Source organism: Nomascus leucogenys, chromosome 13 (assembly GCF_006542625.1).
Source record: "Nomascus leucogenys isolate Asia chromosome 13, Asia_NLE_v1, whole genome shotgun sequence".
NCBI lineage: Eukaryota > Metazoa > Chordata > Mammalia > Primates > Hylobatidae > Nomascus > Nomascus leucogenys.
The window spans coordinates 47,952,697-47,975,522 of NC_044393.1; the positions used below are offsets into that span (position 1 = coordinate 47,952,697).

Below are 22,826 nucleotides of genomic sequence, written 5' to 3' on the forward strand. Positions count from 1 at the left end.
TAGCACCTTCCACAATTGTGTAAAGTTGAATTCCCATAATAAATTTCTTATTCCATAGCACTCAGAGTGGTTATGCTTTCCTGATTCTGCACTTGTATTATGTTTGATTACTGTCAGGCATCATTCTGAGACCATATCAGCTTAATCCCCTCCAGAATCACTTGAACTGAAATGGATTTTGATGTTAACCTCTCAGTTGTTATCCAAGTTCCTTATTAAAGCATCCAAGTAAAAATCTGGCCTGCATTTTTTAAATGAAACTGATGTCAGAAGACCTATCTATCATGGCACTCAATGTTACCCTTATAAGGTTTTACATGAGAAATATTTCGTTATCTGTTGTCAGTTTAGACTTTATTTCTTTTGAAGCATTGGTATACTTCTTCCTTTTGGAGAAACTCTTTTATTTCCATTTTTGCCCTCACTTCCAGGAGGCTCAGAGTCATGAATATTGCCTAATTATAGGAACTAGCTTAGCTCTCAAAGTATTTCGTTATTCCTCTCTTTTGTGCATTTAGTTAATTCTATTCTACTTTTCTGAATTGTGCTTGTCTTCTTTTTTTAAAATTAGGGGAAAGTGCAAATGCAGTCCCCCATGACAACAAATGATGCAGTCGAGTTTCCCATATTTGGGGAAATTGCAAGAGTTTGTACATCCAGAGTGCAATGGATAAGCCTTACCCTGGGAAAACCACCTTTGTGATGATGGTGTTTGCCCTGCCAGGTAAGCATCACGTTTGTCTTTTATTGTAACTTGTGCCAAATTAGAAATGGTTGGGTCACAGTAAGGGACTAGAGCCTTCTGAGCTAGATATGCTACCTACATTTTCTATTTTTTAAAATTCTATTTTACATATGAGCAAACTGAGGTTCAGTGATATTATGGGATGCTAAGTGGTCAGTGACAAGACCTGCAGGTGGATGCATTTGACCTTTGACTCGTGCTTTCTCCATGTGTCAGGCTGTCTCCCTGGTTGAAAGAATCACGTATAAACACATAGACAGTGAAATAAGCATCTCTGTCCATCTTAACCTGATTTGAGGATGTAGATCTCAACATGGGTCCCTTTCTTGTCTATCAAAGAAGTTTGTGACTGTAAGTGAGACATGAAGCAAATGTGTTATGAAATGGAATTGGTGGTGAAGCTAATGAAAATGAGGTGGTGATGGAGATGATGGGAACGCATCATTCTTGTGCAAAAGAAGATCGTGATGATTTTCAGTCACTGTCCTCTACTCTCTCATTGTGCATTATATTTTCAAGAGATCCAGCACGTAACAACTTATAATGTAAATTGAAGGTTTTATTACTGGATGAAATATATTCCCTGACTCCAATAATCATGTAAAATAGCTAAAGTGATCCACTGAGTGCTCAATATGTATCAGGCACTGTTTTAGTTCCTTACACATGTTAACTCCTTTAATACTTGAAATGAGGCTTTGAAGTAGATACTTTTCTTATCCCCATTTTACATATGCTAAAATTAAGGCACAAAGAGATTGGGTTGTTTTCTTGAGCAAGATCACTGAGCTACTAAGTTGTGAACCCAGAATTCAAACGCATGGAGTCTGCCACACCGAAACTTCCCTTGAGCCCGTGCTCTTAACCATGATATTGTGCCCCTATTAGTCCTATCTCCACAATCAGGAGAAAGAGCGTGTGCTTCTTAAACACATGTGGATTCAAACCTGGATTCCATAACTTCCCAGCTATATGCCCTTGAGATGGTTACTTAACCTCTTTAAGCATCAGTTTCTCTGAGAGTTCTTTTAAGTCCAAGTGGTACGATTCTTTTGAATTAATCATTTACTTATTTTTTGAGTGCCTATGAGCTTAGAATTAAGCTAGGTGCTATTAATTAAAACACCTATGGGCAGAGAATTTTACCACCATTCAAAGGTTTTGCTCGCAGACATAAGCATAAAGATGCTAAAAAAGACTTGCTTAATTGGAATAAATTTTCCTGCAGCTGGCCCTGAGGCATTCCAGCTTCCCTTAAGAAGACAAGAAAGGCTGTTATTGGAGAAACCCATCTTTTTTGCTTTTCACTTTTTCTCTGTGTCCCATTGTATCCTTTTTAAATGGAATTTTCTTTATTATATTTCTTTGGCAAAGGCAACTCCTTTGAAAATCTGCCATCCGGAGTTACCTCTGCAAATCACGAATGTACCACATGACACTCCCTGAAACCTAGACACTGAATATTCAGTGGCCTAGTGGATTACTAATGCATGGCAGGGCAGGAAATTTGCTTTTTCATATCACTACATTGGTACCACTGGGAAAAGAGCATTCTGATGATACCTATGGGCTGGACAAGGTCCCCAGATGTCAGTGCAACCTCAACCTTAGCTGGTGTCCAGGCTCTTAGTTGAGAAGGAGTTCAAGATAACGCCTGAAAATAGTGAAAGAACTGAGATTAATAGCAAAGCAAAAAGTACACACCCAATAAAGGGGAGCACGCACTTGAATATCAAGAGAGTGAGTCACGCTGCAGGGTTTGGGGCTTGTATCTTTATGGCACTGGTGGGTTTGTGATTCAATATGTTCACGAGCATATAATGAGGTCCTATATCAAATCCAGTGCCATGGTGCGTCCAGTTGGTCTTAGCCGGTTTGGCCCACACCCTGGTTTTTCAGGGTCTTATCAGTCCCTAGCTTCTGAACCTATTTCAATAGTTTCCTTTTGCTAGTCATGTGAAACTGCTGCCTGGAGTTTTCTATTCTCCTGCATCCACCCTGCATTATTCCTGTCTCATTGGCTGTGAGTTGGTTGCCTGTGTTAGCATGGAAGACCAATTCCTGGAAGACGGGAGAAGCTATGTGCTGGCTCTGGGCAAGGGAAAGGCAACAGTTCCAACAGACAGATTGTGACTGTTCTTTTTTCTGTCGTCCTTGAGTTTGATGGTAATAAAGCACATGACATGCATCACCCACTCAGATCACATTCTCAGGTTGCTAAACAATCTTTGGGATTTATAAAGGCAACACACACATCTAATGAAGAGAAGCCACAGAACAAAGAACACAATTCTTTCTGGTGACAAAATTCTGTCTCAATCTGTGTAATCACCAAAGCTTTTCAGATCAAGGGAGGGAAAATTGAAAAAGAGAGGCTTAAACAAATATGCAGTCTGAGGCTTCTGGGTTCATGATCAGTGGACACAAACTGAACAGCAGAAAGTTTGCATTGAGGCTGAACATCCTTCAGCATGGCTTAAATCAAGGCCGGTTGCTTTTCCTTTAAATAACAAACCATTTTTTCAATACTATGGTTTCCATCCTTCTGTTTTTCCAGCAGTGGAAACTCCTCTCTACTATGTGGGTGGAATCCTCATAATGGAATCTGAAAATTGAGGAAAGTCAACTTTAACTCCCTTCTTCCCCTTAAAGCTTCTTCTCTCCCATCCACATCGCCCCTGCCTTTGCATGAGGTTTAACATAGACCACGTGGTGGTCTGGACTGGATTGGCACTTCCATCGGATGCTGTAGGAGGAAAACAGGAGGACCTAGTAATGCCTTCAGAGGAGGTCAAGCCCAAAAGCTGGTGTTAATTGGCAGGTAGAAAAGCAAGTACTTTAATCGAATGTGGGGTAGAATTTAAAGGGAGGCAGAGGAGAGAGTGTGGGTTGCCTGGTTTGGGGGAGAGGCGAAGGCAAAAACCAGTGATTTCTAAATTTTGTAATTGCTAGACAAATGATTGTAGAATTGGATTGAGACCCTAAACTTCATTTTTCTCATTAGAATACAAAAGCGACTAACTAAGGGGCATAAGGGACTTATGGTTTACTTTTCATAGTGACAGAGGGAACTTCTCTCTGCAACCATTTAGGTCTGCTGGACACCAAAGTAGAATTGCTCTCTAATCTCCAGGAAATTCATATAATGCAAACCATTGTTATCTTGAGTTTTGGTTAAAGGTTGGTAACAGAAGCTGCTTTGGAGATGAACATAGAGTAACAACAAAGACCTATTAAGCATCTTTATTATATTTTTTTTTTCATTTAATCCTTACAACTGCATGCGTTGGTCATTATTATCTCATTTGTTGGTGAGAAAACAGGCTTTGTGGACTTTAACAGCAGCAGACTATGACTCAAAACAAGGTCTCCAGATCTCCAAACTCTTATATTATGTTTTGCCTTAAAGCCCCAATTTCCGTAGGGTGTAGTTAGCAATACACACATGGGAAAAGTGAAGGATGAGGCCCATTACATCCTCTGGATAAACTGACCACAAGCCGGTTTTTCATTAACGAATATTTATTTACGGTTCTATAGTGTGTCCCTTTCCGCATGGGGGAAGCACTCAGAAGGGCAGCAGCCATGGTCTGTCCATACCCCTGGGAGCTCAATATTTAGTTGGGAGGACAAAGTTTGGATACATGACAAGGTAACCATTGGCTGAAATTTGAAAGTGCTGTAGATTAAATCAGTGTAGAGAGGACATTGCTTTTGCAATCATGAATCATACCTTTGCAAATCACGAATGTACCATAAGACCCTCCCTGGAACCTAGACACTGAATATTCAGTGGCCTAGTGGGTTACTAATGCATGGCAGGGCAAGGAGGGCTTCGTGAGGGAGGGAAACCTTGATAGGAGCCAGGAAGGGAAGAAAGGCCCCAGACGTGAGAAGATTGATGCAGGGAATATCAATGCAGGGGTAATGATAAGATGCCCAAGGAGATGTCTCAGTTAGAACTGAGGTGTCAGTGAATGAAAAAGATGGTCATCAGGCTGGAAATGGATTTTTGGCCAGAATATGAAGGGGCTCTAAATGCCAAGGAGAGAAAGGTGGCCTTTATCCTGTACACTACATTTTCTTGCTCACATATTCTATCTGTAAAATACTTTGACTTGCGCCTACGGTGTGTGTATATGAGATATATGTAGTAATACATTATATATATTATGAAACATACCCCAAGATAATAGTTGAAAGTAACAAATTAAGATGAAATAGTTTTAAATGTCTTGAAAATCAAGGTGACCACCACATACTTCAGCTAAGGCTCATTGTTATGAAATAAAGGATTTAAATGCCTATGTCAAATAGTCTTGTATTTGAACCTTTTTTCTTTTTTAAAAATAATTTTAATGCTATGCTATTGATTTGAAAATGCAACACTATTTTTATTCTTTAGGGGCTTTCTCCTAACATGTTAAGACTAACCAAGCTGATTTGTCTCTATCAGTGTCTGAAGCTTGTCAATAACTGTGTCATTGCTCTGGAGGAAAAAAGAACACTGACTTCCACAATGGTTGAACTAGTTTACAGTCCCACCAACTACCATTTGACCCAGCCATCCCATTACTGGGTATATACCCAAAGGATTATAAATCATGCTGCTATAAAGACACATGCACACGTATGTTTATTGCGGCACTATTCACAATAGCAAAGAGTTGGAACCAACCCAAATGTCCAACAACGATAGACTGGATTAAGAAAATGTGGCACATATACACCATGGAATACTATGCAGCCATAAAAAATGATGAGTTCATGTCATTTGTAGGGACATGGATGAAACTGGAAAACATCATTCTCAGTAAACTATTGCAAGGACAAAAAATCAAACACAGCATGTTCTCACTCATAGGTGGGAATTGAACAATGAGAACTCATGGACACAGGAAGGGGAACATCACACTCCGGGGACTGTTGTGGGGTGGGGGGAGGGGGGAGGGACAGCATTAGGAGATATACCTAATGCTAAATGATGAGTTAATGGGTGCAGGAAATCAACATGGCACATGGATGCATATGTAACAAACCTGCACATTGTGCACATGTACCCTAAAACCTAAAGTATAATAAAAAATAAAAATAAATAAAAAAAAAGAACAATAGTAATTTCTTGTTTTGTTCCTCACTTCACCTCCAGCCACATTGGGATTATTTGAAGTTTTGATTGAATATTCTTATAGATATACTCATTTATTACCTTTTAGTTAGAAATAAACATTGCACACTCTTTCTTCCCATAGACCGTTGCCTTCTGTTGGATTAATTTCTCTCTTCTGGAGAATGTCTCAGTGCTTTTGTAGCATGCTATTCTCCCTGAGACCTCATGTACCTGAGAATATTGATATTTTGTTTTGCAATTAAATTTTAGTTTTAGTGGATATAAGCATCTAGGTTTTAAGTTTCAAAATGATATTTCATCTTCTTACTAGATTTTTAGGCAAAATTTTTCTATGATACAAAACTTGGGCTCATATTTACCAAATTACTTGTATTTTAAAAACGGCCTTAGAAAATCAGTTGTTTACCATAATTGAGGGAAGTTACTTATAATATGACTTGCCAAAGTCTTTCAGCATACTAAGATATTCTTCAACAGCCTAAGACAATTTTCACTTTTCGATATTCTTCCTGTTTCTATTCTCTTCGAATAAAAAAGACTTAAAATTATATTATCTGTGAGAATACTGTTTTCAGTTCTGATATACCTCCAACTGAACAGATCACTAAAATAAAACAAATAGCCCACAGCGCTTAAGCACAAAGTAGAAACTCCTGAGATTTAATTTACTTACTGATTTTTGCAGTCATTACCAAATGTATCTGAAATATCACTGGATATAAAGAACTCAACTAAGTTATTTTTGAAAAATGTGTTATGATTTTACTACTGTTTCTGTTACGAGTAGCTTCATAAATATCTGTTAGCCCAATTATGTATCTCTGCATTTGTAAATTACAGTGGAATTTGTTAATTGATGTAGCTTGTGATGTTAAAGAATTTTTTTTATTTTGGGATATGGGAAAATAACACAATTGTAAACGTGACCCTATTTATCTCTTTGTTTGTAAGAAGTAACATATCTGATCCCCAAATCCAAGAAATGATAGATCCTGATTTACATAGTAACATCTCACCTCTAATGTCTTCGTTAAAATGGTTTTTGTTCTGTTTTGTCTCTTGGCCGTTATATCCTGTCTAATGCCTAAATATAGCTAGTTGCATAGTGAGATTTACACCACTCATTACTGTTTAGTTGGATATGTCATGAAGGATGCACACACACACACCAAAACCTTCTCAGCTCTGAAACAAAAGTTTGTTTTACTTGTAAAAATGTGTTAAATTTTTGCAGGAAAAATGTAGCTTTTTCTTTTTTTTTGTTGCTTACAGTAGACATTATTTTTTAATGGAAACATATAGCTCTTAATAAAGTAAGCCAGTTCCGATAAATGTGTGGATGTTTTAGTACAGACTCTTAGAAGTAGACCAAAAGAGAAGGATTCACATGTGATTTATGAATGAGTGCTCCCAGAAACTCTAAGGGAGTGGAGAAAGCAGGACAAGGAAAGGAAAGAAGCAAAGCAATTGTGTGATTTCGGGAAAAATCCTCACTTCAGCCTGGTCCTGCAGGGCGGCTCTGGAGTGTCAATTACATCCTAGAATTTGCCTCTCAGGGAGCTGCCATTGGCTGAGGACCAAATCACGGGAGTACAAACCCCAGGTTCGCTGTATAAGCAAAGCAGCTCTAATACCCTTGGGGCAGTCACTGTAAGCGGCACCACTGCAGCTTTTAGAAGTAAAAGAACACAAAAGCTGGGAAGCGGCACACAGAAATGATAAAAACGGATTCCCGAGGGCTCTGGGCAGAAAGCACAGACATTGTCCACTTCACCATTCCTTAGCATTCTTATTTCCATCCCCTACGCCTTTGTGTTTCTTCTCAGAATGCACACAAGTTCTAATTCCTTCTGAATTTTGGACCTCAGTTCTGGAGGGGATCAGGATGTGAATTCTCTTACGCACTTCTGTAATGAAACTTTTATTTTTATTTCCTGTTCACTGTCTATTATGATAAAGCTGTGGTTCAGGTAAATCAGGTATTTTTTAATCTAAAATTCACAAATGAGAAAGACTCTCCAAGAGAGGTTGAGCAATTCACTTAGGTTTCTATAGTTTAACTAGTGGCAACTCCAATCTGATTCCCCTATCATTGTTCATCCCACTGACTGTAGCATTCTCTTCAGAACCTGCAATCAGATGTTGACCTCTCTGTTTCTGATGTAAATTCATTCTTCCATATGACACATACCTCTGAAATCAGTGACCATTTGCTCACTGGTAAGTGGAAACTGTTAAGAGAAACTACAGGTGTCCCTGAAACTGGTAACCTTCCATGGTTTACCCTTTCCTGTTTATTAAACCCTAAAGTGGTTTTTCATTCTTAGTTAAAGCTCTCACATTAGCGGCCCCAGATGTGTTTCCATGATTTTGAGTTGTCAAATTTATAAATTTATAATTTGCATCAATTTTTGGATTTCTGGCATCTCTGCAGAAGTGAGTTGAGCTAGTTATATTATGTCTTCATTCTCCCCTGCCCCCAGCTTGTAAGAGCTAGGCAGAGGCTATTTCCTTTCCATATACTTCACAATTTGCCAGTCTCTACTGAATCCATATTGCTCATTTCTGTTATCTGCTTGGCCTTGCAAGACTTAAACTGTTGGAGGAAAGACAGGTAATTTTGAGGGCCTTGCACTTTAGTTAGTACTGTTAATGAACTTAAACTGATGAATAACTTTATGAACTAAGCAAGGATTGGAGAAATCTTTGTTGTCAGTTCATGAAACTGTCCTGAATTCTCCATTATGCAAAGTGGGCTCCTTGCTTGATGACTACCTTGTATAACCGAATGAGTTTTTTTCTGCCACTCCTTTGGCCTACATATTTCTTAAGCATTTCATTGCCAGTTAGCATACTCTATGAGAGATGGAAGAGAACCACACAACAAAAAAAAATTTTGTCTAGAAGTAAATCTGAAACTAACTACAGACAGTCCCTGACTTACGATGGTTGAATTTATAATGTTGAGAAAGTGATATGCTTTCAGCAGAAATCATACTTCAAGTACTCATTCAACAATTCTGTTTTTACTTTCAGCACTGTGTTCAATAAATTACATGAGATATATGATACTTTATTAAATAGGCTTTTTGTTCAATGATTTTGCTCAACTATAGGCTAATGTAAGTGTTCTGAGCGTGTTTAAGTCTAGTGAAGCTATGATGTTTGGAAGGTTACGTGTGTTAAACGCATTTTCAACTTGAGATGGATTTATCTGGCTATAACCCCATCATAAGTCATGAAGCATCTATAGTTAAATCAAATCTTCACTTTGTAACATTTGTTTTTTCCTGTCATTCTTCCATTTTATTAGCACATATTAAGAGTTTATTCTCTGAGTATTAACTATTTTTATGAAAACACACACATACACAAACACATCAGATTTTTCCATGTCCCATGCTCAGTGTGGGTGTAGTCCTTGTATTTTCTCTGTGATGAAACAAGAAGAAACCCTAATTAAATATCTAGAGAACGACTACATTGCCTTTAAACCTGTGACCATGACTCACTAAATTTCCCAAGGTTTTGGTTTCTTATTTGATAAAATAACTAGTGTAGGAAGTTGGGCAAGATTCTTAGTTAAGTTCTTCCTGGATTTAAAAACTATTGCCCAATTCTTCCAGGATCACTTGAAAACTTAGCAATTTATCTATGCATTTTTTTCTATATCTTGTTGTTAAGATGCTCAGATTCCAGGCAGCTAACTCCGACTGAGAGCATCCTTTAGTGTAGCTTGTTGTAGTTTTGGCAATAGTCTCAAAGAGGGGCTACAAAGGACTAGAAATTCTATTCCATGACTGTACCTTTAGTAGATACCTTCTTGTGGTGTAGCTTCTTCAACAAGATCCCATGTTATCATGGTGTTATCACATGAAGAAGGATTAAAATGTCACTTAAATATATGCATCATACTCTAAAATATCAACTTCATCCTCAGGCTCTTCCTAATTCAGGTATGGATCTTGTATATTGTGTCATGAGACATCCACACATTTGCCATGCCAAATTCAGTTCATCAATCTCATCTAACCAGAGCATAAGCAAAAAGAAAAAAGAATAACTTAACTGCAAAAAATAATGAATCTAAAATGATGTTTTAAAAGAGGAAAATAAAATCAATTTGGTGTTGCTTTAATTTTTGATGATTTACAGTGGGAGTTCTAATGCCCAGCAGGTACCTTTTGACATTTTCATCTCCAGTGCTGTGAAGAGATTAGCACTTACTGCTATTGGTTTAAACTAGGATTTATACCAGGGCTGTCATTTTTATGGAAAGCACAATAAAAGAGATTAGAAAGAAATTGCCAGGCAGCCTGGGTCTAATCAATTGTAGAATGCTTTCATTGGGAATTTGCAATTTTACCAAGCAGAAAGTTAATACGCACAGGATAAGCAATAGGAAATGAAAATCACGTCAAGCCTTAAGAATTGTGGCCAGGCCAAAACCAGACCACATCACACAATTGGTAGCATCACTCTGCTAACTTTCCATGAAACTTCCAAGGCGAAATATCTGTGAAAGACAGCATTTTGGTGCCCACTGAAATAGAACAAGCCCCTGCTGAAGGACCGAAGGGAAACACATGATGTATTTCAAGACAGAACATGTAAGGCTGCATTTGGTGAGATTTTCTTAAGGCTGCAGTCAAGTCGACTCATCTAGGGTATATAACTTTTATTTGGTTTTGATTGAGAGGGAGGAGTTACTCTATGATTGACTGGAGGTCAAGAAGTCTGATGTCAGAGAACTCAAAGTTCACTACTCGAATTGAACTCAAAGCCCAGAAGAGACAGACTGTGGAGAGAAAAGTAATGTGAGGAGCATTTATAGCTAAATTCAGAATCAGAGCTCACGTAGCAACTGGCAGTTGACACATGAACATTGAGATAAAAGTATCAAAAGAGATGTCAACAGACATTTTTGACATCCTAGCAAAGACGTAGCAAACAACCTGAGGTAATCTGCTTTACTTGAAAAAATTAACCAGAAAGAAGATTCTATTTACTATTGCATTAAATTAGTTACAAGTTAAACACATACCCTATGCCAGTTATTGTGCAAAAGGCCCAAGATAGAAAAACTTAAAATCTGGGAGTACTGCACATAAGAATGCTCACAACCTACAGGATGAAAGGTTGGAAATGAAGGTGGTTCATTACAGGACACAGTGATAATTGTGATAATAGTTTTATGGCATAGAGGGCAGAGACAGCTCAGAGGAGAAAGCAGTTCAGTCTTTTGGGAAGAGCAGAGAGAATGGGATCAAGGATGGCTTCTAAGGGGAGCTCAAAGAAGAGTAGAGTTTTGAAGAATAGGTGGAAAGACAAGGGAGGGAAGAGCATTCCAGGTGGAGGGAACAGAGGTGTGAAGGCACAGAATCATGACTGAATGTAGGACATGAGTTAGGAGAGGGGTCCAGAGTCTGGACTTTATTCCACAGGCCAGGGAAAACTCTGGCTGGTTTTAAGTGTGTGTGTGTGTGTGTTGTGTGCATGGGCCAGGTAGGGAGAGCGACCTGATCAGAATCGTGTCTTAGAATGACCACCTGTTACCATCCTAGTCTTCACTACCTGGACCCACGCGATGCTCTTTTACCTGGTCTTTTTGCTTTCAATCTTGCCTCCAGAGAGTGATGCTCCAAAAATGTCACCTTTCTGCTGAAACCTGTCAATGGCTCCTCATGGAACCCAGAGAAGGCCTGTTACATAGAACCACATCTCCTAGTACTCAACAAGGATTCTCTGCTTCCTTTCTGGTCCTCAAACTCATCGGTCTCAGGGCCTTTGTGCACATCATTTTCTCTTCCTAGAATAGTTTTTCTCTGGAAATCTCCATGCTTGTTCCTTCAGCTGATCCAGGTGCTCAGATGTCACCTCTTCCAAGAAGTCTTCTCCAGCTACTCTGCACTCAATATAATAGTGGGGGAAGGAACGAATCGATGGATGAGTAAATAGAGGGGACAGTAAAGGCGGTAAGTGTCCCACAAGAGGTTTGGGAGATTCTGAGGAGAGCTAATACAAATATGTGTGAGTAAAGGTTCTTGGATGGGACTTGGTGGATAGGGCAGAGATGGGTGTGGGGAGTCTGAAGGATTAGAAGGTGCAGAGGGTCACTCCTGGGGTCTGAACTGGAGGACTGAATGGATGCAGGACATATTTTCGGAGGGAAGCAGGAATGGTCAGAGAATAAATAATAAGAGCATTATCTAATGTTTCAGGCACTGTGCATTAAGTGTGTTTCTCACTTCATTCTATATGATAGATACTTACCCTTATCATTATCATCATCACTTTTTTCCAGGATGAAGAATATGAGGCTCAAGGAGGTTAAGCAACTTGCTGAAGCTCACACATCAGTAAAAGACAGAGTCTCAACCTAAACCTAGATCTATCTAATGCAGTTTATGTAAACATAAGTTACTGTGGTTACTGCTATTAGATTTAAGTGTGAAAATCAACTCCAACAATCTGTATGGAAGTTTAGGAGGTACATGAATCAGATGTAGCTTTGCATTATGAACAGCACTGCAAATGCCCTGCTCCTTCTTTTTAGAGCAAGAAGTTAATTTGTTGTTTAACTGGAATCCTCTATGCAATGGACTTAACCCATTCCCTTTTACCCTAAACCCGTAGAAATCTGAATCCCAACTCCTTCAAGCAGTGCTGGCCAGGCTGCTGCCTGTGTTATATGCGTTGGGCACTCCACAACTAGAAGAAGTTGCCATGATGTGAATGCCCCTGCTGGAGCTGTGCAATATGGCAGCTCCACAATTTTTGTGACACATGTTCTAAAAAATTGTCATTCGCTATACTTATCACTTGTTAGGGAAGAAAAGGTAAGTGGAATATTTTCAGAGAAAAAGAGGAGATAGAAAAAGAATGAAAGCCTTGACAACCATGGAAAAAAGGCTCAATTCTTTGGGAGAGGATGTGGTGAAAATACCCCTGAAAGGCACTAAGACCAGCATGGGCAAGGTAGGTCATTAACACATTGCAAGGTGGGGTGTCTGGGCACAGGTGGGGAAACAAAGAAAGAAAAGCCACGGCTACTTTCATAAATATTTTATTCACAGCAAGAATGTTGACCTTTTCTTTAAGCCAAGTCCTTTAAAAACATACAAATGGGCAGTCTGTTCCTGTAAAATTACCTATCGAATCAAGAGGTCATTGAAAATATTGCTTAACATTTTTTACTTTTCATTTAGATGAAGAACATAGATCTTGCCTGGTGGACCAAATTTTACAGAACTTCTTCCCCTCCCCTCCCCTTTCTCCCTCCCTCCCCTCCTCCCCTCCCACCCTCCCTTCTCCCCTCCTCCCCTCCTCCCCCTCCCTCGTCCTCTCTCCCCTCCTCCCTCCCTCCCTTTCTTCCTTCTTTCCTTCCCACCCTCCCTCCTCCTGCCCTCCCTCCTCCCTCCTTCCCTTCTTCCCTCCTTCCTTCCCTCCTTTCCTCCACTTTTAAAAAAATTGGATAAAGTTTAACTTTTAAACCCCTCTTATTTTGAAATGGAATACAGATACAGAAAGAATGCACAAAATATAAATATACATTTTAAAAAATTATTGTAAGCACTGAAGTAACAGCCATGCAGATTAAAGCATAGATCATTGCCACTACTCTAAAGCTCACTTCCCCACCTGCCCCTTCCCCAATTACATTCCCTTCTCTCACCTAGATGTGTCGTTCTCCTGATATTTATGGTAACCATTTCCTTGTTTTCTTTAATACTTTCACCACCAAAGAGTGGATCCTCAAACTATAACTTTGTCTGCTTTCAAAACTTATGCCAGTGGAATCATACTGGAGATTTTTCTTTTGGTTTTGCTCTTTTTGGCTTAGTGATATGTGTGGAAGATCCAACCGTGTTGTTGTTGTGTGTCGTTGCAGTTCATTCATTGTCATTTCTCCGTAGCAAGGGCCACACTTACTCTGTAAAGGACCAGAAAGTAAATGCATATGTCTTTACAGAACATATAAAGTCTATCGCATATTTTTCTTTCCCTTTTTTGTAAAATAAGCCTTGAAAAATGTAAAAAACACACACTCTTAGATTGCTTGACATAAAAAAGAGCAAGCCACAGGCCAGACGTGGCTCATGGGCCGTGGCTGGCTGCCCCTTGGTCCTGTAGTATCTACCATATGATTCAACACTTAACTCTAGAGTTGAAGGACATTTTCATTGCTCTCAATTTATTCTTTGTGATGTACATAATATTATTACAATAATATTATCATCATTACTGCCTTATACAGTCAATTGTTACTTAGAATTACCCACATATTGATCGCTTTCTTCAATATTCATGTATTTTTGCTTATTCCTGTTTATTGTTTCTGCTGATCCTTACTTGTAGTGTCTTGTCTTTTTGTGTATTTGTTTATCTGTCTTTGACTATGTGCTGGATATTGCATTTTAAAAATTATTTGTAGAAATAACTTGCAGTATAGGATTTATTTTTTTTCTCCAAAGATTTTCCATGGATTTTTCTAGGTACTTATAGGTACTAGCAATCAGGGATAATCTTAATCGTTTTAGGGGCTGGAATTTCCTGGATTACCCAGAAGAGTTACAGCCAGTCTGCAGTCTATGTAAGAGCTAGTTTACTTTCATTTCACCTTGACTCCTGGAATCTTAGACCGAAACCAAGGGGGTTACCTTGACAGGCCCAGGACCTTGGCATGTGTTCTCCTAACCTGATGAGGTTGTCATCAGCTCTGTTTTCAGGATTGGCAATTGCCTTCAGGATGTAAGTGGCCTGGGAGGCAGGACTCACAAGTTACCCTCTTTGAGCCCCAATTTCCTCATCTATAAAGTGGAGATAATGAGTCCTATCCTATAGGGCTGCTTTTGGAATTACAGAGGTTATTTCTGAAAGATTAGGATGGGACGTGACTCAAGTAAGCCTAAGATACACACAACAGTTGCTGTAGTTGTTGTTATTGTTCATGTCATTATATTATTATTTAGGCACTTGAACCAGAAGTATAACAATCAAAATAAGACAATGAATGTAGATGCTTGAGGAGAAGTACAGAAGAAAGATGGCATCTGAGACCAGAACTGTCTTTATCCATACAGCTTAAGGAATTCCTCAATGTGACTTCACTATTCCACTATCTTCAACAATATGCCATCACTCTTCTAGGCAACTCTTGCCAGGAAGTTGCAAATAACTTGATTAGTCATTCCAGAAACTTCCTGAAAGATCTATCACCTCTTCAGTAGAAAGCACCACCTTACAGTTTATACCCCAAGTCTTTGAACATGTCATCACAAATTCACCTATCCCAAGTGATTTTGACATGATTATTACCCATTCCTAACCAAGCCCACAACCCCCAACCCCACTGAAAGACGCACCTTAAACCAGACTTCAAAATCTCCTAAGTATCCCTATTTTGCCTTGCCCCTCTGTGAAGTGCTAGTATGACTCTCAAAGTAGTGCTTTCACTTACTGCAGAAGGGTAAACTGAGGTTTATCTTTTCAACAGATTGTTTTGGAGATATTTTCAGGAACCAGCATTCTACTCAGTGGAAGAGAAAATGGGGAGAGAAATGATTATTGTATTTGTAACAGTGAGCACTGTCTTATTCCTGGGAAGTGCTCAGTAATGACTGCATGAACACTTGAGATGACTGCACACTTGAGGGTATCCTTAGAGCACACCTTCCCCAGATGAACTTAAAGTGTAACTCGAGTCATTTTAAATATTAATACAATTAATGTAGTAAGAGCTAATATTTATTATTTATTACTGGCCAAGCACATTTAAATTTCCTGTTAAGGAATAATTTTAAAAAAGGATAAAATGATCCTTATACAGATAAAAATGAGCACCTGTCAAAAATTTAACTCACTAATTATTGAGGATCTGGTAACATGTTACAACTAGTTCAAACACATTTATAGTTACATGAAAAATACTGAAATAAATTTACAACCAAATGCAAAACTGGCCAATATTGCTTACATTCCCAGGGCAATAATCAGTTACATTCCCTGGAACTCAATTTGTATTTCATGGGTAAAAACGATTCACATTATTGTCAGTTTTCTACAACTTCAGAATTGTGAAATAACTCAAAGATCAGGAAAGTTGGAGATTAACCCAGATAAATAAGGAAGTCAGGATCCCACTAATCCTTTTACTCATTTTAAAGTCTTTTATACATCAAGTATTGACGATTAAAAACACACAAACAAACAAAAACACTAAGCAAAGTAGCAATAGAGGAAACTTCTTTAATCAGAGACGTATCTATACCAAAAACCTGCAGCAGAAATCAGCCTGTCTGGCGAAGGACTGGAAATTTTCCTTTCGAGATGAAGATCAGAACATGGATGTTCACATTTGCTGCTTTCACTTACTATTGTAGTAAGAGAGGTCTTAAGTGGATACGGCAGAAAGAAAGAATGAATGAATGAAAAATAAAAAGGAATGAACTACTGATGCATGAAACAGCTTGGATATATCTCAAATCATTATGCTAAGTGAAAAGAGCTAGACAAAAAAGGCTCCATAATGTGTGATTTCATTTTTATGGCACCCCTGGAGAAAGCAAAAGTGTGAGAACAGAAACCAGATTAGTGGTTCCAGGGACTGGTGTGGGGAAAGGAGCTGATTACAGAGGGGGACAAGAGAATTTATGGGGTCATGAGCTTTTAAAAATCTCCACTGTGGTGATAGTTATATGATGTTATGCATTTGCCAAAACTCGTAAAACTGTACACCAACAGAGGTGAATTTTACTGTATTTAAATTATATGTCAATAAATATGACTAAAAGCAAGGGCCTAATCCAGGAGGTATGTATGTGAATGCTCTGTGAACTAGGGTAAAGGAGAAATGAAAGTCAGCTGCAGGTGTGGTCAGAAAATTTCAGGATTTCAGGGAGGCCTAGAATTAATAAGATACCATAGAAACAGAGGTATAAAACAGGCAGAGAGTGAGAAGCTGGATGTCATCGATGCCTACTGCCGTGAGAATTTAGGCCAAGTGACATCATCATGGTGGGGCGGGGAGACTTGATGCTACGAAAGCATCCACTAAAATCGTGAAAGTTAGAGACATGCTTAACGAAAAAGAGAAAATCCCTTCCTCACCAAGAGAATGAAGAAAAATGGAGAATGAAGAAAACTTGAGAAGGTGCAGAGGAAGCAAACTCTCTACCATAGCTATTTTATGTTAACATTTTTTCAACTACTACTTTTTTTTTTTTAGGGTTTTTTTGTCTGTTTGTTTGTTTTTAGTAGAGATGGGGTCTCTTCATATTGCCCAGGCTGGTCTTGAATTCCTGGGCTCAAGCAATCATCCTGTCTCAGCCTTACAAAGTATTGGAACTACAGGTGTGAGCCACTGAGCTGGGTCTCAACTAATATACTGAGGTATAAATGCCATACAACAAAATATTTAAAGTGCACAATTTCATAAATTTTGATAGAAGTGTACACTGTGAAACTGTCACCACAATCAAGGGACATATCTGTAAATCCAAAACATTTCTTCATGTCCCTTGGTAATACTTTCTTCCCTTCCTGGGCAACCACCAATCGGTATAATAAGTTTGCATTTTCTAGAATATTATATAAATTGAATTATACTTTATGTGATTTTTTTTGTCTAGCTTCTTTCACTCAGTATAATTATTTTGATCCATCCATGTTGCTGCATGTATCAATAGTTCTTTGCTTTTTATTGATGTATTTTTTCAATGAATATTTGATGTAATTCACTGGGGAAACTATCTGGGCCTGGAGTTTCATTTGTGAGAACAGTTTTATTTTATTTTTACAGACAGGGCCCTGTCATCCAGACTGGAGTGCGGTGGCGCGATCACAGCTCACTGCAGAGTCAAACTCCTGGGCTCAGGTGATCCCCCTGTTTCAGCTTTCCGAGCAGCTGGGACCACAGGCACCTGTCACTATGCCGAGCTAATTTTTAAAAATTATTTGTACAGACAGGGTCTTGCAACATTGCCCAGGCTGGTCTCAAACTCCTGGTCTGAAGCCATCCCCCTGCCTCAGCCTCCCAAAGTGCTGGGATTACAGACATGAGCACCATGTCCAGCTGAGAATGGTTTTTAAATATAAACTCAATTTGTTTGATAGATCATAGTGCTATTCAGGTTATCTACTTCTCTTTGAGTGAGACTTGGTGGTTTGTGCCATTCAAAGAATTTGTCCTTTTCAACTAAGTTTTCTAATTTATTGGCATAACATTTTTCATATTACTTTTCTTTTTAATATTCATTGACTAAATGTGCCTCAGCTGCAGTATCTGTGGTCTAGGTCTAGCTTCTCTCATTGCTGTATGATGCCACTTCACTCATTTCTGACGTTAATCGACTTTATTGATCTTATTATCAATGAACCAACTTTTGGTTTCATCGATTTTCTTTATTGTTTAGATTTCAAATATTTAAGTATTTTTCTCAATATCTTTCTCTTATTGATTTCTAATTTATTTCTTTGGACAGAGAATATACTTTCCATGACTTAGTATTTTTGTTTGTTTTTCCTATCAAGTATTAAGAAAGAAGTATTGAAATCTCTATAATTGTGGATTTGCCTGTTTCTTTTTGCAGTTCTATCATTTTTTGCTCCGTGCATTTTGAAGCTTTCTTACTAAGTGCGTAAATATATAGGATTGTTATATCTCTTTGACGAATTGATCCTCTTGACATTATGAACTGACCATTTTTATCTCTGATAATATTCTTGGCTTTGAGATCTACTTTGTCTTATATTAATCAGGCCACATCTGTTTTTTTTGTTTGTTTGTTTTGTTTTGTTTTTTTGAGAAGGAGTCTCTCTCTGTCGTCCATGCTGGAGTGCAGTGGCACGATCTCTGCTCACTGCAAGCTCCGCCTCCCGGGTTCATGCCATTCTCCTGCCTCAGCCTCCCGAGTAGCTGGGACTACAGGCACCCGCCACCACGCCTGGCTAATTTTTTGTATTTTTAGTAGAGACAGGTTTCACCGTGTTAGCCAGGATGGTCTCGATCTCCTGACCTCGTGATCCGCCCACCTCTGCCTCTCAAAGTGCTGGGATTACAGGCGTGAGCCACCATGCCTGGCCCACATCTGTTTTTTTAAATAGTGTGATTGACCCACCCAAGGAGATCCCCATTGTCATGCCCTTGTATGATGCCATCCCATGAGTGCAGGTGAAACTTATGACTTGCTTCTACCCAACAGAATATGAGAAAGTTGATTTTTTCTTTGTTTTATTTTGGATAGCTTCTATTGCTATGTTTTCAAGTTTATCAATCTTTTCTTCTGCAAGGTCTAATCTGCCATTAATTCCACCCAGTGTATTTTTTATCTCAGATATTATAGTTTTTGTCCCCAGAAAATTGGACTGGGATTAAAAAAAACTTCTATGTCTTTACTTAACTTCTGAACATATGAAATACCATTATAATAATTATTTCGTTGTTCTCGAATGCTGATTTTAGCATTGGGTCAGGTCTGGGTCACTTTCAATTGATTGATTTTTCTCTCTTTGTTGTAGATTATATTTTCCAGGATTTATCCATGGCTTGTTATCAATGATTGAATGTCAGGCATTATCTGGTTTTATGATAGATATTTTTTATTTCTACAAATTTTCTTGAGCTGCTTTTTCTAGGATGCAGTTCATTTACTCGGAAATACTTTTATTCTTTTGGATCTTACTTTTAAAATTTGTTAGGCAAGACAAGAACAGTTAATTTTTCTCCATGACCAATGCAGAATCCTCCTGAACACACTACAGAATGATTTTCTTTATTGTTTAGATTCCAAATATTTAAGTATTTTATCAATATCTTTCTCTTTTGATTTCTAATTTATTATCATTGATTTTCTTTATTATTTACATTCCAAATATTTAAGTATTTTTCTCAATATCTTTCTCTTATTGATTTCTAATTTATTTCTTTGTGGACAGAAAACACATAAATTATGAGGTACTTGTAAATTACGAGACTGCAAAGTCTGGCTGGGGGAAAGGCACTATTCCTGGCTTCTGAGTCCTTTTCCCTTTTCTCCTTTTGGAATGCTTCTTTCCCTGGCCTCAGGAAATCTCATGTATGTGCTTATCGGTACTTTGCTGAATATTTGAGTGGGACCCTCTGCAGATCTCTCCCCTCTTTGGTGTTCTGTCCTGAGAACTCTGTTGCCTTGTCCTTCCCAGGCCCTCAACTCCATCCTTTAAACTGAGGAAGGCTGCTGGCCTCTACCTTGGTTCTTTATTACTGTGCCAAGGATGGGAACTCTCTCAAGGTAGTAGCTGAGGTTACTGTAGATGTGACTTTTTTTTTTTCCTCATCTCTCAGGGGTCACTGTCCTTCATTGCCTGATGTCCAATATCTTGAAAATCATTGTTCTACAAATTTTACTTTTTGGGGGTTGTTTTAAGCAGAAAAATAAATCCAGTACCTGTTATTTCATCTTTACCTCTTGCAGTTTTAACATGTGATGCTTAAAAGAGAGATCAGTAAATAAAAGCAAATTGCATTGTGTCTGGTAATACAGCTAGATAAGAAGGAATCTGTATCAATGAGAAACACTTAGTAAGCTTCTTTGTTTCTCTGTTACCTTGATCATTTTTCCTAATAATCAAAGTCTGCAAGATTGAATGTGTAGATGTATCAGTGCTTTGGGCACTTTATTATGCTTTGATGTTATCTTCACACTTTTTTCTTCATCTTCCTGTGAAAGCATATGACTTATCTTTGCTCTAATAAAAGAAAAGAAGGCCGGACAGCTCGGAATTCTTATATGGAACGGATTGTAATTGCAAAGTACTCTCCAACTCAATCAGTTCTTGATTATGCAAGATACAGAGTGGAGAAAAGGTACTCTCCATGTATGCACATGTACATGTAGGAACACATCACTAGGACTGTGTATTTTCAGATTACAAGTTGTAGAGTTTCCCATCTTGCCTGCAGCTTTTATTCCAGATGTCCAAAGCCCTCCGGCTCACATTCCTCACATCTTTATCAAAACCTATATAATCTCTTAAAGGAAGAGTTACTAGCTCAGTGTGAAGTGCTGTCAGGGATGAAAAATGTTGCTATGGGAAGTTGCTCTTTCTAGGTCTGAGACTTGACTGAATGAGCCTCAGCTGCAGCATCTGTGGTCTCGATCTAGCTTCTCTCATTGCTTTCTTCTTCCTCCCTCAGCCAGCCACAGGCAGCCCTTCCTGTCACGCAGTTCCCTGGGAGCTGTACCATTCCGAATCCAGTGGATAATTCATTCTGCTTTAAAGAGGGAGAAGGAGGAAAAGTTTATCTTTTGTTTCCTTCTTAGCTAATTTTAATTTTAATAAGGCTTTCTGCTGCTGGGGCTCCCCTTGAGATGGGGGCCCATCTAGAATAACTAGAAGGGTGATGACTTTCTGCTCATGAGCTCTGAAGGTTTATCTTTCAGCCTGCACAGGTCCTGCAATACCTGGGTGTCTCCGTGTGGAGCCTCTAGTGTCTGAGGCAATGCTGAAGACTGATGCTATCACAATGTTGACTGACAGGAACTTCTTCTACCACGAATATGATGAGAGAAAAGCTGGCCTCTCTGGCCTTTCTGCTCTTGCCTGCCACTGGCATCTACTTCACTGACTTTATTTTACTTTTTAGAACCGGAAGACCTGCTGGTGGTGCATTTAAAAAGGCTTAAAGAAATGAATAAACAAAGATGAAAATACTTTAAGAGAGCTGCACACAGCATGCAAATGTGGCAAAATCTGTGAATAATCACAGGAAAGGGATATGTCAGATAAAATTCTTTACATCTCCTCTCTCACGTTTGGATCTGTGGGAAGCAGGGGGCAGTGCGTCTGCTGCTGTTCTGAACACAATTCCTGTCTTTGATGCTGGGTGCTCGTGACCCTATGTGCCAGCTTATTTTTCACTCCCTGGATGGCTTCAGAGATTTCACGGTTTCTGTGACGGGAAGCTTAGAGGATTCCTGAGACATCCTGCAGCTCTGCTTGTTCTGGGTCACCAGCCCAAACTGTAACTTTGCATCTACGTAACCATTTTGGCAAAAACGTGATGGTTTTTATTCATTTCCATCACAAGTGCCCTGCATTGTCCTGACATATCTTCCTCCTGAGCCCTTCAATGGCAGTCTTTTTCCCTGGTTCTAGTGGGGTGTCTTTTAGTTGCCCCCACTAACAGGCCCGCCAGTTGTGTTTTACCCTCACGTGGAAGACAGGCAGGAGCAGGAGATGGGTGTTAGGCTGTAGTGTGGGGATTCTGTTGTGGGGTTCCAAGGCTATAGTTCCCACAGTGTCCTTTACATCTGGCCTGGAGTCAGGAGACTCAGTGGACACAAGAACCAGATTTACTTTTTATTTTGTATAGTTATGCAATTTTTATTTATCAGAAGAATCATATCACACAAACACAGATGTACAGTAGGTCCTCACCTGATGTTCAAAAGAGGTTCTTGAAAACTGCAACTTTAAATGAAACAATATTGCTATACACTAAACGTAACTCTTGTTTGTATCAATTAAACTCCGGTAAAACTAGTTTACTTTTTTCTTTTTTTCTTTTTTTGTTTTTTTTGAGACGGAGTCTCACTCTTCGCCCAGACTGGAGTGCAATGGTGCGATCTTGGCTCACTGCAACCTCTACTCCCCTGCTGAAGTTGTAATTAAACTATTCCCTGCATTCTTTTCCACACACACTTTACTTACTATGTCAGTATTGGGGTTCAAGTGATTCTTCTGCATCGGTCTCCCGAGTAGCTGGATTACAGGTACCCACCACCATGCCCAGCTAATTTTTTGTATTTTTAGTAGGGACAGGGTTTTGCCATGTTGGCCAGGCTGGTCTCGAACTCCTGACCTCCTGATCCACCCACTTTGGGCTCCCAAAGTGCTGGGATTACAGGCGTGAGCCACCCTGCCCAGCCCTAAAATTAATTTTCTTAAATTATATATTGCTTCACTTAT

General features: G+C 38.9%; 1 non-coding gene across 1 annotated transcript; it reads right to left on the minus strand.

Annotated features, from left to right (window-relative positions):
• Window positions 1-568: 568 nt before the first annotated feature.
• Window positions 569-732, minus strand: LOC115838170. Its single transcript, XR_004033209.1, has one exon. It is a non-coding gene; the product is annotated as a U1 spliceosomal RNA (small nuclear RNA).
• Between the last annotated feature and the right edge of the window lie 22,094 nt (window positions 733-22,826).